Genomic DNA, 13,029 nt, shown 5'->3' with positions numbered 1-13,029 from the left:
TTTTGCTGTTTTTTGTGTGTAGGTGAATTGAATTGACAAAGTTTGTAGAAATGCTGGCAGAGTGATTCCTTTTATTTATTCTCTCATTTCTCGCAATTTTCTACATATTTTATTGACTCTGACACCTCTATTTTAATCGTAGCCTATTGACTATTGATGTTCTATGCTATCGAATTTGGCTGGTTAATTTATACTTATTGAATAGGTAAGTTCAACATGATTTGCCTCAAATTGCTTCCTACACCAGAAATCGAAATTGTTGAAAAAAGTATTCGTATTTAGTCATGCTTATTTCATCAAGTTGAAAACTTGGCCAACTTCTCGTATTATTCCGGCTGCTTTTAATTTTTCATTACTAAAAATACGATCAAGTCGAGTTACGCTGGGCAAGTCTGTGGCATTCATTCGATAAGAAAAGCGCCGAGATATAAATTTTGACGAGTTTTCTCATCATTTTTCACGCAAGTGAAAATTCGTACTTATTAAAATTTTCATATTAAATTATGAATAAACAAATCGTATCTTTTTCTTTTCGCTGTCGCTTTCTTCTTCTGTATACCGACTAAGTCAAGCTGCCACAACTCATCGTTTTTCTTTTCAAATAAGACGACGATGGCAGCGCCTTCCAAAAGTAAACTTTTCTAATTATCTTTTTTTTTCTTCGTTCGATAAACTCCTCTTATTTTAATTTTGCATCGCGAACTTTAATAATTATTTTCTCGTATTTCGAAATACGTATACTTACACGTAATGCTTTCTGTTTTTGTAAAATTAGTATGCCGAATGATGAGTGGATGCGGTGTTTTTATTAAGTCGAAATGCGAGGATGGAATTAGATACATGACGTAGAGGAGCCATCGATCTTGATATTTTGTATATCACATACGTATATTACGTATATACTCATCCTTCAGAATATTTAATTTGAGTAGTATAGTATTCGAGGTTTTTTCGGAACTGAAATATTACGAAGTCGACTACTTAACCCAATTTAGTTCATTTTCGTAGCTATTAAAATAACGTAAAAAACTGGTCCAATGATCATTTGAAAATATCGCCAGGCGGCTCGAGTGGTCATTATTGGACAAGATGGTCCGGCTAGTAAGAAGAGTCTACGTTGATATACATAGTGTATCTTTATCTGTTACAAATAAATACTTCGTGTAAGAGGAGGCGATAGTCGCGATAACAGCTTTCGGGTGCATTTTAACGCGATCTTACGTGGACGATTTTATGGGCAGATTGGTCGTAAAATATCTTATACGAATAATTAAAATTCTCGAATCGAATATTCCGGTAAATTGTGGCAATTTAATCCTTTACTTTATGCGTAGTAGAGTTACGCTGTTTTAGATTCAAGCTTTGGGTCGAGAAAGATAACGGTTTTCGGGCCGGATAGGTAATTCTCATCTTGCATGCGCCAGCCATCCATGGTGTAGGTTAGGTATTTCATATACGAATTTTCGTCGTTAATACTTACCTACCTATATATTCTTAGTGGCGCGTTAATTTAATAAAAATATTACCGCCAGGAGTAAATTTGATATATGGTGGCTGTATTATAAATATTAGTCTTACGGTTGATTTATTGTATAAAACCTTGATTAATCATCCTCGAAAGGTTGGCTAATTTTAAAAGGCTGCTATATTAATTTATTTAAAGCCGGAGTTATGCGTTTACTGTGTGCTGGCGAGTATCGGAACGAGTTGATTTTCATTAACGGGCGACACGACAACGTGCGGACGTGCTGGCTCTCTTTGAAGGTATTTTTCACGTTGATTGAGTCGTTAGGCAGAAAATTGCGGAGGGGAGGAGGGGGTCGTGAATTATTTCTGTGCTGGGTGCAGTAGATTTTCTTATTTTTTCATGAATGTTTTGAAGGCGAAAAATAGGTGGCGTTTTGAATAAATGGATCAGCCATATGCCATAAATAAAAAATAGGTATAAATATCTCTACTTTAAATGACGAATTGTTGAATTTTTTATTTAATAAATTTAATTATGACAGCAGAACTATTCGTGTCAACTGAATGTATTGTGTGGCCCTGATACTCATTGCTACGAAGATCAAACTAGATTTTTCGTCAAACGACTGACCAAATGTTAGATGAAGTTTTGGTAGCTGATATTGTAAAAAAAATTAGGTGAATACCGGAAGGATTAACGAGACTTTTTATTACTCAATAGATAAAAAAGCTAAATAAATAGTTAAAATTCAGATTTTTTTAAAATTGATAATTTTTTAACAACATTTTAGAACCATCAACCTATATGGTGAAAGCAAATGCAAAAACTATTTTGCAATCAGCGATTAGCTGATGGCTTGTTTGACTAGGTATCATGAAGGCGACAAATCACTTGTATCTCTTTTTTCGAATTTTCAGTTCAATTAGAATCGGAAAAACATGAATTTTCTCTATTTGTCTCAGACACCCTGTTTTTATTTATTTTTTTCTTTGTTTGAAAAAGTTTTGAAATCTACCACAAGAGATTTGCACTTGAATTTTAGTTATGATCAGAACTTGCAAAAATTTTGAATAATTTTTTATGAAAATCGTTTCAACGTCGGTAATTTTAAACTTGAAAATGAGTTTTCTTTTTCATTTTCGCATTCCTGCTCATTTCTCATAATTCCTCTTTTCTGCCTACGTATGGCAATCATTTCCCAAAAATTAAGAATTTTGAAGGAAGCCGGATACCTATTCGATCTATAAATGCTTCCAGCTAAGGTTTCCGAAAATATTTTTGAGTGTCATTTCATCTGCCTTCAGCTCCAGAAAGTGCCAAACTTGAGCAGTGAGCATCGATTTTGATGATGACCATCAAATGTTTTAATTTGAGTAGAGTTATGAACTTTCTATTTTTACTCTCACTTTCCACAAGAGACTTGAGAGGTATCTCCATTTAATCGTGGCTTTAATAGCTTCTCGCTGGCAAATGCCTCCATTTCCCGAGAAACTTTTTCTGAAGAGGGAACTTTTAGCTTCCACTTTCAACTTTAAACCTCTAGCAAAAAAAAAAAAAAAGAGAGTATTTTTGCATCGGGTTTTTTTAGTTCTCAGCGTTTTCATTTTGAAACATACTGTTTTTTTTTTCAACATTTCAGGTTCTTCAAAAATGAAAACAGTAAAGGTGAATTGGGTGGAAAAATCAATGATAAGTATTTAGGACGAAAATTGAAGAATGAAATGCACAACAGTGAATTTTCTTTCAATTTGATACCAAATACCGCCCTTTTTCCTCAATTTCATTCCTCTAGAGAGAGGGTTGAAGTTCACCATTTTTCTAATAAAAATGAAGGGAATTTTCATGATGAAAAATAAAAATCATACGAGTATACTTCATCCAGAATTTCGTTCGCTTTGGATTACGATTTGTGCAAAATCATTGGAAAAGAATTCTTCATTTTACAACGAGAACAGTTCAGTTCGCCATCATTTGAAAACGTTTTTGTTTTGTTGAGGTAATTGTTTCGCCGCTGAGATGACAAATATCGAGTCAAAAAAATATGGTAATTCACTGCACTGAAGCTTGATAAACGAATTTAGTCGTTGAAAAATTAATAAACTGAGCCAGAAACAAGCAAGGTCGACGAATGTTAGTGATTACAATGTGCAAGATCGTCTCTAAGTACTGACACATCGATCTTTGTCCGTTCTGTATTTTTAAAAATACGATGGTCGCAATTTTGCACTCGATAGTTCGTTCTCTTCTTACCGAGACTATGTCCATTAGCTACTCTTTGAAGCGCATGGTTTTGACCTTACTGTGCTAGACGAATGGGTGGTGGAAATGAATCACCAGAAAGATGGACAATTCGCATTTAACTAACTCGGTTTGAAGCCAGCGATTAGCTGCTCCAGCAGGATTATTCGTACATTACACACTGATACATATTTCAAAGTCTACTAAAAAGGCCTACCTGCCTTTTAACGTGCTCTTCCACGACAATTTTGTGATACGCGTGGTTACATGTAGTCGGTTGCTTGTGAAATTCATAAACTCAGTGCTGGGCAATCGCATTGTAGGGGAAAAAATTCCCATTTTATCATGCTCAGTGCAGGTTGAATGTTGTACTCGTATTGTTGTATACTCTGTGCAGTTATAAACGATTTGAAATCGTGGCGGTGGAATGAACACCTCAGCAAAAAAAAAAACTTCAAACGGTGGCCAAGCAAACTGCTTTCTTCTCAGAAAAACCTTTGTTTCGCCGTAATTGACACTCATCCTCGCCTTTTTGGATGGATGTAGTTCAGAGATACTTGGGTTGTTTTCGCATAATTTAATCCTCCTGAACAGAAATTTTGATAGTTGAATTTTCAATTTCATTTGGCTTAATATACTTCCTCCCCTCCCGTCTCTTCCACCAGATTAAGTGGAAGCACAAGTATGCAAAAATTTGAAAAATAATTTGAAAGACCGAGTGGGATGAAAACTCCTGCTTTGAGGACTCTTCTGATAAGCTGCGTCATTTCTTCTACGGAGTAATTTATTGAGTAAATTTTCTCAAGTAGTTTCCTTCTATGTACCAGGTTCGAAGAAAAAAATTTACCGATTTCGAAACCAACGTACATATAGTGATTGAGTGTGTCAACAAGGTATTCTTTAACAGACATTTTAAAATTCTTGCAATTGAGATCCATTATTTGAATTCCAGTGCAAATCTCTCTTGTGGTGTGAATTTTGTAAATTTCCTAAGAAAAGATTTGTTCATAGTTTTGGGTATCTTAGGGGCAAAGTTCTGATTCACCATACTCCTTCGTATAATGTATGCGTAATTATTTTCATATATCCACCGAGATATTCTACTTTTTTTTTCCAGAATGATTTTCACAAACTCGTTTCAATGCATCAATATTCAATACCATAGTGGTTTTTAGGTTCTTGGTTGGAAAAATTGAAATACGCATAAATCATTTCAGTAAATTTTCAATGATATTTAGAAAGAAAATTTAAGAAGGAAATGCACAACAGTGAATTTTCTTTCATTTGATACCAAATATCGTCCACTTCCTTCAATTGCGTTCTTCTAGAGAGGAGGTTGAAATTCACCATTTTTCTAATGAAATGAACACGGAAAAAAACTTTAATGAAAATTACTATTTCAGTAGTGACCGGATCCCATTCAAAAATGATAGTTATTTTTACTCAGCCAAAAAATACTTTTTACCTAAAAATTAGATAAAATTTACTAATCTCATGAGTCCCTCGGTGGCGTAGTAGGTAGAGCCGCGGACCTCCGTTCACGAGGTACCCGGTTCAAACCCAGCTACAGAGGCAAGCTTGTGCGTGTAATTAAAAAAATCTTTCGTGCAATTATCAACATTACACGCCAAGTACCGGGGGACTACCAGTTTAGCCGAGCTAACAGATAATGCACGCCATCTGTTAGCAGAATCAAAAAGCTGAAACTGGTTCGAGCGTCTATAGAGGTCAACACTGAGGAGCTCAGGGTCTCTAAACTACCCGGCTAGCTCCAAGGTGCTTGTGTAGATGTCACTAGAAAGCAACGGGAAACTACTAGTGGAAGCTCGAAACAACGTCGATTCCCCAGAATAATCGCAGTGGCAATAGGCATTCGCCTCACCCTGTAAGGGTACCACATTAATGCGATTTCCAATGTCCTGTAAAGGACAAGGAACCACGACGACGACGACTAATCTCATAGTAAAAATCACAATATTTTTGAATGGGATCCGGTTACTGTGTGAAATAGTAAAAATCATCCATATTTTTTTTCCGTGAAGGGAATTTTTTATAATGAAAAAATCTGATATTTCTCCAAAATTTCTTTTGATTTGGATTACAATTTTTGGATAATTGGGAAAAATCTCTTCATTTTACAACAGGAACCGTTCAGTTCGCCGTCATTTGAAAACGTTTTTGTTTTGTCGAGGTGATTGTTTTGCCGCCGAGATGAAAAATATCGAGTCAAAAAAATATGGTAATTCACTGCACTGAAGCTTGATAAACGAATTTAATCGTTGAAAAATTAAGAAACTGAGCCAGAAACAAGCAAGGTCGACGAATTTTAGTGATTACAATGTGCAAGATCGCCTCTAAGTACTGACACATCGATCTTTGTCCATTCTGTATTTTTAAAAATACGATGGTCGCAATTTTGCACTCGATAGTTCGTTCTCTTCTTACCGAGACTATGTCCATTAGCTACTCTTTGAAGCGCATGGTTTTGGCCTTACTGTGCTAGACGAATGGGTGGTGGAAATGAATCACCAGAAAGATGGACAATTCGCATTTACCTAACTCGGTTTGAAGCCAGCGATTAGCTGCTCCTGCAGGATTATTCCTACATTACACACTGATACATATTTCAAAGTCTACAAAAAAGGCCTACCTGCCTTTTAACATGCTCTTCCACGACAATTTTGTGTTACGCGTGGTTACATGTAGTCGGTTGCTTGTGAAATTCATAAACTCAGTGCTGGGCAATCGCATTGTCCATTTCATGAAATAAGGGGGAAAATTCCCATTTTTATCATGCTCGGTGCAGGTTGAATGTTGTATTGCGGTTTACTCTGTGCAGTTATAAACGATTTGAAATAGTGGCGGCGGAATGAACACCTCGGCAAAAAAAAAACTTCAAACGGTGGCCAAGCGAACTGTTTTCTTCTCAGAAATCCTTTTTTCGCCGTAATGGACGCCCATCCTCGCCTTTTTTGGATGGATGTAGTTCAGTAATATGTACTCGGGCTGTTTTCGCATAATTGAATCCTCCTGAACAGAAATTTTGATGGTTGAATTTTCAATTTCATTTGGGTTAATATACTTCCTCCCCTCCTGTCTCTTCCACCAGATTAAGTGGAAGCACAAGTATGCAAAAATTTGAAAAATAATTTGAAAGACCGAGTGGGATGAAAACTCCTGCTTTGAGGACTCTTCTGATAAGCTGCGTCATTTCTTCTATAGAGTAATTGAGTAAATTTTCTCAAGTAGTTTCCTTCTATGTAATTGTACCAGGTTCGAAGAAAAAAATTTACCGATTTCGAAACCAACGTACATATAGTGATTGAGTGTGTCAACAAGGTATTCTTTAACAGACATTTTAAAATTCTTGCAATTGAGATCCATTATTTGAATTCCAGTGCAAATCTCTCTTGTGGTGTGAATTTTGTAAATTTCCTAAGAAAAGATTTGTTCATAGTTTTGGGTATCTTAGGGGCAAAGTTCTGATTCACCATACTCCTTCGTATAATGTATGCGTAATTATTTTCATATATCCACCGAGATATTCTACTTTTTTTTTCTAGAATGATTTTCACAAACTCGTTTCAATGCATCAATATTCAATACCATAGTGGTTTTTAGGTTCTTGGTTGGAAAAATTGAAATACGCATAAATCATTTCAGTAAATTTTCAATGATATTTAGAAAGAAAATTTAAGAAGGAAATGCACAACAGTGAATTTTCTTTCATTTGATACCAAATATCGTCCACTTCCTTCAATTGCGTTCCTCTAGAGAGGAGGTTGAAATTCACTATTTTTCTAATGAAATGAACACGGAAAGAAGTTTTAATGGAAATTACTATTTCAGTAAAGTAACCGGATCCCATTCAAAAATGATAGTGATTTTTACTCAGCCAAAAAATACATTTTACCTAAAAATTAGGTAAAATTTACTAATCTCTTAGTAAAAATCACAATATTTTTGAATGGGATCCGGTTACTGTGTGAAATATTAAAAATCATCCATATTTTTTTTTCCGTGAAGGGAATTTTTTATACTTACTGAAAAAATCTGATATTTCTCCAAAATTTCTTTTGCTTTGGATTACAATTTTTGGAAAATAATTGGGAAAAATCTCTTTATTTTACAACAGGAACCGTTCAGTTCGCCGTCATTTGAAAACGGTTTTTGTTTTGTCGAGGTGATTGTTTTGCCGCCGAGATGAAAAATATCGAGTCAAAAAAATATGGTAATTCACTGCACTGAAGCTTGATAAACGAATTTAATCGTTGAAAAATTAAGAAACTGAGCCAGAAACAAGCAAGGTCGACGAATTTTAGTGATTACAATGTGCAAGATCGCCTCTAAGTACTGACACATCGATCTTTGTCCATTATGTATTTTTAAAAATACGATGGTCGCAATTTTGCACTCGATAGTTCGTTCTCTTCTTACCGAGACTATATCCATTAGCTACTCTTTGAAGCTCATGGTTTTGGCCTTACTGTGCTAGACGAATGGGTGGTGGAAATGAATCACCAGAAAGATGGACAATTCGCATTTACCTAACTCGGTTTGAAGCCAGCGATTAGCTGCTCCTGCAGGATTATTCGTACATTACACACTGATACATATTTCAAAGTCTATACAAAAAAGGCCTACCTGCCTTTCAACGAGCTCTACCACGAAAAATTAATGTTCGTGACGTCGTGAGTATAATAGTCTATAGCTTGTGAAATTCATCAACTCAGTGCTGGGCAATCGCATTGTCCATTTCAAGAAGTAGGGGAAAAAATTCCCATTTTATCATGCTCAGTGCAGGTTGAATGTTGTATTGTGGTATACTCTGTGCAGTTATAAACGATTTGAAATCGTGGCGGCGGAATGAACACCTCAGCAAAAAAAAAAAACTTCAAATGGTGGCCAAGAGAACTGCTTTCTTCTCAGAAATCCTTTTTTCGTCGGAATGGACACCCATCCTCGCCTTTTTTGGATGGATGTAGTTCAGTAATATGTACTTACTTGGACTGTTTTCGCATAATTTAATCCTCCTGAACAGAAAGTTTGATGGTTGAATTTTCAATAATTTCATTTGGGTTAATATACTTCCTCCCCTCCCGTCTCTTCCTCTAGATTAAGTGGAAGCACAAGTATGCCAAAAATTTGAAAACTAATTTGAAAGAACGAGTGGGACGAAAAGTCCTGCTTCACTCTTCGATGAGCTGCGACTTTTCTTCAATGGAAAAGTAATTGAGTAAATTTGCTCAAGTAGTCTCTTTCTACTTGCACGTTTGAAAAAAAAAATTTACCAAATTGTACTGTTGGTAAGTACTCTAGTACTGACCTACTGACTTGCAATTTATTTTAAAATGCTTGCAATTGAGAACCATTATTCAAATTCTAGTGCGAATCTCCTGTGGTGTGAATTTTGTAAATTTTTTTCAGTAAAGATTTATTCGTAATTTTAGGTATCTTGGGGGCAAATTTCTGATCCACCGTACTCCCTCGTATAATGGAATTATTTTCCTATTATATCCACCAAGATATTCTACCTTTTTTTTTCTAAAATGATTTTCACAAACTCGTTTTAATGCATCAATATTCAATACCATAGTGGTTTTTAGGTTCTTGGTAGGCAAGGAATTGAAATACCTACGCACAAATCATTTCAGAAAATTTTCAACTGTCACTTTATCTATAGCAATGTTTTCAAATAATTAATAGTATAATTGGCGGTCGTTGCTTCTGCAGCACTCTCGCTCGCACGGTCATTTAAATACTTCGATCGCGTAGACGACTGCGATATGTTGAAAAAAAAATCCCTATCTTTTGAACGTGGCGTTCGGTTCGGTTGGTCGTGTAATATTACAAAATACCATTTCCATGCCGATAATTACACGTATAAAAAACAAACGTTATCGTTAACATATCAACGTTCATTAGCTAACGACATTAATAATTTTTATTCTCTGTGTGTATTCGCTGTAACCATCGAGATCGGGACACTTGTCATTGTCATAAACCGTACATATATTATTGGGAAAAGAAGAATTTGATAACTAAACAAATTACCCTGCCGTAGAAAACGAAATTCCAATCTACTAACTACGTAATGATTTACGAGACGTGGTTGCTAATTTTAATCTTTTTATAGCGAAAATTAACGCAGGTGGATTTTTTTCATCAAATTATATCGATATGTTTCAGAGGAGGAATATTGTAGATTTGTACCGTGAGCATCTTTGTATGCGAGAATCGCATCGCAGGTGGTATAGGGGGCCTTCTCTTTCTCTTTTTCTATCTCTCTCTCGTATATACAACAATTTGATCAAAAAATCATGTTGGAATAAAAAATCGTATATCCAATTTAGGATTTTACGTATTTCTCTCAAGTCAGTCGCGTCCAAATGATGACTCTTGAAAGGGCATGAGTTCGCGAAAAAAAGTAAAGTCGTGCGCAATTATACGTACTCGCGTCGCGTCGGTACCTTACCTTACCTTACCTTACCTTACCTATGAGGCATGAGATCTGTTCTCTGCTACGAGCATGACTTCTCGAAAGCGTCGAAATAATCGTACGTTTGTGTTCCGGCGCGGCTTAGGATTCTAATAATAATGCTAATAAAAGTACAGAAAAAAAGAAGAGGAAAAAAACTCGTACAAAAAAACTTATCCATCCGGCGCTTTGCTACATCTCTCGGATTCGAGCTCGGGTAAGTAAATAAAAACATTGTATGCGTGTAAATACTGAAGTCGTACAGAAAGGTACACAACAAGTGTCTGTATATATACAATCAAACCTCGAATAGATTCGTCACGACGATGACGAGGACGACGAAGACGAGAGGAATTTTTACGTACATCGAGTGCATCTCTTTTTCTCGGCGCAATAAAAATACCTCGCTGAAAATACGTACTATTCGTATATCCATCCGCGTCCGAATCGCCAGAGACGTATAGCACCTTTTTCATCGTCTCGACTCTGAAGGAGATTCGAGAATCACCGTGGGAACCTATCAGAAAATCCGCCATCGTTATAACACGCTCTCGTTCTCTTCTACTCGCCCTCCATCCAGTGGTCCATTTTATTCTTCGTCGTTGTGTAGATGTCTAGGTACTGAGTAGTGTGTAATGTGTACTATCTCGTACGTACGTTGCGTGATGGACAATTACTTGATAATTTTCACTGTCACGTTGTTGTACTCGTATGTTGTACGATGTACCTGTACGAGCCTCGGTATTGTGTTTTAGGCGAATTTTGCCGCCAATCTGCTAGATATGCGTGTAACGTGTATCTTGTCTTAGAAAATGTTAGATGATGCGAAATGGCGACGTTACAGTTTTTCAAAACAAACCTCGCTACAATACCGCATAGAATTTTGAAAAAATAAATTCCAAAGCTCACTGATGTGAACATTAGAAAATTTAAATTTTGGCCAAAAACGTATCAGATTGATTTTTGAGTTTTTGGAAATTGACAATAGCGACGAAAAAACTGGTTCAATCACATTCCAACATATTCCCTTATTGCTTTAAAAAAATATCTGTATCTTTCGATGTATTTTCAAGAAAAAATTACGGTATTCGAGAAAAATATATTTTTAAAACACGAAATTACCCCCCCCCCCACCCCTCTCCAACGACGAAGTAAGTTTCCCAACACACAGTGAAGCCATAAAAAGTGAACCTTGGATTTTTTTTCAAATGTCCCCTATTTTTGAGCCTCTCATCTTCAATGACGTATCCACTCCCTTGAGGCTAAAATGTTCGTTTGAATCATTTCCAATAATTCACATTTGCCCAGAATTTTCCAGTGAATTTTTGTTTCCGTGATCCGAAGAATGCGTTTCGCATTTACTTCGAATCATTTGCAGGACTATCGAGAGAAAGGGCAACAAGTACATACAATTGCTTCACACTCGAATTCACATACTTGGAGGTGCAAAATCTCCAAATTGAAAAAAAGCACGAAAATTAAATTACTTCCTACTGCCCGCCAAATCAGCAACTGATTGTAAAGGCTTGAACTTGACCCAGGTACACTGGTATTTCATGTTATAATTTTTATAGTGGTGAAAAATTGAACATTTTAAAATCAAGAAAGAAAAATTGAGAATTCATAATCACTTTTGGTATGTACTTTGGAAAGTGGTAACTTACCCCTTTCCAGAGGTGTATTGGTTGCATATTTTTTATCATTTTAGGAGAACATACAGAGGTTTATGTGAACCACTAGCAAACGCAAGCGGCGCCTGACTTTTGGGCCACCCGTATAATGAGATCAAAATGAGAAGCAAGGTATAAAATCAAATTTCAACTCCATCTTTTATTACATTTTTTTTCTATTGAATAAATACATGGCGACTTTTCGACATACAGTGCCTTCATCAGGAATATGAATGGCCAAATTCGTGAGGCTAAAGCAGTAAAAGCTGCAACTACTTTCAATAATGAAATTTGAAAAAAAAAAATGTAGAGCAACCAATAAGCTACAAGCAATACAGCAAAAATCCTCTTGCAATCAGCGACCCGTATAACTTTTTTTGGAGGAAGAGTAACATAAAAGATGCCTATTTCCTTCTCTTTCGTTTCAGTTTGTCATAAAAACAGAGAATCAGCTAGAGTGCCAAATATGAGTTCTTTTAAATTGCAAATGTGAAGTTCTCCGATTTGGCAATGACTGGTGCAATATTTAAACCTCTAAACATCTGCAAAATACATAAGTTATTAGCCGACAGCTTCTCCATAAATAATACTTAATACAATAAAAGGCACTTTTTAATATGTATTTTCTTTGAATAGGAATTTATCAACATTTTTCAAATAATTTGTTGGATAACCAATTTTGAAGTATGTACCTGCCTTGCCTAGTGTCTACTTAACCATTTCGAGGTTCTCATAGTTTGAATGATCTGGCGAGTTCATCATAAGGTATAATTCCAAGGTTGCAAAAGAGAAAAAAAATCATCTCTTAAAAAAAAATGTCATGTTGACAAAGAGGAAAATTGAAAAAAATTGTTTGCTTACTTACTTGTGACTAGAAAAATATGAAATGGAATGAAAAATAGTGTGTAAATAATTTACACACATGAGGTCCGGTAATTCTGCGGCAATGAACAATCATGAGGAATATCGGAATCATCCTCATCATCCGCTAACTCATCAATCGCACCATTATAGCATTAGGTCCAAGTAAATTGAGAAAAAACGACATACTTTCTAGCTGTCTCCAATCGTTTCCAAAATGGTTCTTCAGTAGTGTTTCCAAATCTTTCTTCTTTTTGGGATCCAATACGTTCGTTTCTTCGATTCTGTCAAAAGTTAAATTCGATAGACGATTA

At 35.7% G+C, this 13,029-nt stretch overlaps 1 protein-coding gene across 4 annotated transcripts in view; it reads left to right on the top strand.

Annotated features, from left to right (window-relative positions):
• LOC135841590 (protein prickle-like) overlaps window positions 1–13,029 on the top strand; it is a 511,819-nt gene that overhangs the window by 32,191 nt on the left and 466,599 nt on the right. The gene's annotated exons all lie outside the window — the stretch shown is intronic.

Source organism: Planococcus citri, chromosome 3, assembly GCF_950023065.1.
Source record: "Planococcus citri chromosome 3, ihPlaCitr1.1, whole genome shotgun sequence".
NCBI classification, from domain to species: domain Eukaryota; kingdom Metazoa; phylum Arthropoda; class Insecta; order Hemiptera; family Pseudococcidae; genus Planococcus; species Planococcus citri.
This window is presented reverse-complemented; position numbering and strand designations above follow the sequence as displayed.